This window comes from Pongo pygmaeus, chromosome X (assembly GCF_028885625.2).
Source record: "Pongo pygmaeus isolate AG05252 chromosome X, NHGRI_mPonPyg2-v2.0_pri, whole genome shotgun sequence".
In the NCBI taxonomy this organism is placed as follows: Eukaryota; Metazoa; Chordata; class Mammalia; order Primates; family Hominidae; genus Pongo; species Pongo pygmaeus.
Genome location: NC_072396.2, coordinates 137,657,216 through 137,659,831, shown reverse-complemented (window position 1 = coordinate 137,659,831; position 2,616 = coordinate 137,657,216). Strand labels below are relative to the sequence as shown.

At 42.1% G+C, this 2,616-nt stretch overlaps 1 non-coding gene across 1 annotated transcript; it reads left to right on the top strand.

Moving 5' to 3' along the window:
* Positions 1-1,001: 1,001 nt before the first annotated feature.
* Positions 1,002-1,162, top strand: LOC129025595 (U1 spliceosomal RNA). Its single transcript, XR_008497337.1, has one exon. It is a non-coding gene; the product is annotated as a U1 spliceosomal RNA (small nuclear RNA).
* The last annotated feature ends 1,454 nt before the right edge of the window (positions 1,163-2,616 follow it).

Sequence of the window (2,616 nt, the reverse complement as noted above, 5' to 3'; positions counted from 1 at the left end):
CTCTTGTACTGGTGGCCAGGGAGGGAGAGAAGCCTCTGCATGTGTGCATCAGCCTATTGGAGTTGCCTTTTGTGAGGCTAGAAGCATGGTGCCTGCCAGAGCTGTGAGTAGCCCTGGGATGCAGACTGTCCTTCCTTCCCATCTGCTCTGCCAGCAATTGTCCTGTCCCAGTAAGTACCTTCCCCTCCATGCCACCCTGTCATCGTGGCCAGCTCAGGACTGGGATGTGGAGCTCTTATTCACAACCCATATGAATGCAACCTGGATTTGTAGCAGAGGTAGAGGAATAAATGGGGCAAAGGCCAGGGGACACAGGATAGAGTTGGAGAAGGTCTGTTCTTTTTTCTATTGACTTTAGGAACAGGTGACTGTATGGTTACAGTGGCTGCCTAGATTTTAAACTCAGTTTGTTTTACAGTTTCAACAACAAGATTAGAAAATATTTATTGAGTTCTTACTATTTGCCAGATACTTAGTGATATGGTTTGGCTGTTTCCCCACCCAAATCTCATCTTGAATTGTAATTCTCATAATCCCCACCTGTCATGGGAGGAAACTGGTGGGAGGTAACTGAATCATGGGGGCAGTTACCCCCATGCTGTTCTTGTGATAGTGAGTTCTCACGAGATCTGATGGTTTTATAAGGGGCTTTTCCCCCTTTTGCTTGTCACCTCTCTTCCTGCTGCCATGTGAAGAAGGGTATGTCTGCTTCCCCCTTTCCACCATGATTATAAGTTTCCTGAGGACTTTCCAGTCATGCTAAACTGTAAGTCCATTAAATCTCTTTCCTTTACAAATTACCCAGTTAGCAGTGTGAGAATGGACTAATACACTTAGCTATACTAAGGAGATACACTGGTGAACAAAACAGACAAAACTCCCTTCCCTCACTGACTTTATATTATACTGTTGTAGAGATTCTCTCAAACCTGATGATGGCTTTCCAATTCCGATCAAAACAGAAAATAAGGTAATGAACTCTGGATTAAGAATCATCTGAGACACTTACCTGGCAGTGGAAATACCATGATCACGAAGGTGGTTTTTCCATGGCCAGCCTTATCCATTGCACTCAGATGTGCTGACCCCTGCAATTTCCCCAAATGTGAAAAATTTGACTGCATAATTTGTGATAGTGGGACTTTCGTTCACACTTTCCCTGGGGGAAAAAGAAAAAGGAAATAGATGAGCACATTCGACATTTCTCAGTGGTGTGGCAGATCTCTAGGGCTTTATCTCCTTGTCTTATTCAGAGTGTGCCTCTTCCAGGAAACAGGCATTTACATTATGAACACTTACTTTGATCTATTCTGCATGATCTTTGATATCCTCTGTCATTTTGGAAAATAGCCCCAGAATCCAGACTTTCGGCTTTTGGGACAAGGTAAGCATAGGGAGTAGACAAAATTCCTTTCACCAAGAGGTGGAAGAAAGTGTAGTCTGTCTTACTACATATAGATGTAATGAGGTGGAAGAAAGTGTAGTCTGTCTTATTACATATGGATGTAATGCTGGGAGTATAATTTTCTAATAACAGTAAAAGAGAATGTCATAGAAGATATACAGCCTGCTAAAGAAGAATTATTTTATATAAAATGTAACTATGTCACAACATGATTTGTATACAATGTTCTGATTATATTTATATCTTTGTTTTTGTTGTTGTTGTTGTTTACTTGTTTTAGAGACAGAGTCTCACTCTGTCGCCCAGGCTGGAGTGCAGTGGTGTAGTCATGGTTCACTGTAGCCTTGAGCTCCTGGGCTCAAGTGACCCTCCCACCCTGGCTTCATAAGTAGCTAGGATTACAGGTATGTGCCACCATGCACAGATAATTTTTAATTTTTTTATAGAGATGGAGTCTCACTATGTTGCCCAAGCTGGTATGGAACTCCTGGCCTCAAGTGATCCTCCTGCCTCAGTCTCCTAAAGTGCTGGGATTACAGGCATGAGCCACTGTGCCCAGTCTGTCTTAATTTTAAGACTGCTAAAGAGTGGGACTTTTCAGCAAAATACTTAACTAAGATGTCCCATATTTAGCTGAGATCTTTCCCAGATTGGCTTAGAAAATAAGAGTTTGTCCATTTGTCAGTTTTCTTTGGTGAAGAAGACTGTGTGTGTCTATGTGTGTGTGTGTGGGGGGGGATATTCAAGAATATAGAGAGTTGTTTTGTTCAAAGAACATGGCCTGAAGCTTATGACAATGCTTTATCAAACTCCCTGGCACTGGAATCTAGCCACTGATTTTTATTAAACTTTGGAGCTTTTGCAATTCTCACTGAGCTGAGGTCAGAGCTGGTGAAGCGCTGCCCCACTGCATGCCCTGATAACCACAGCCTCTTGGTATATCATCTTAATGGCCAATGGAACCTCCTTCTCTTCCTCCCCACCGTGACTGACATTTTCAGAAATGCCCCAAAATGGCACTAAATGATGTGCAAACACACCAGATGGATTGCTAATCTCTTTTCGAGGCTTTCTTAATGGTGCATTCATAGCCCCTTGGAGCAAACTCAATTTCTCTCTGTGCACTCTATTTTCACTTTTACAATTTTAGAAGAAATCATTTTGGCAAACATATTTTGTGACTTGGATGAGAGGTAATTTATACAATTGCT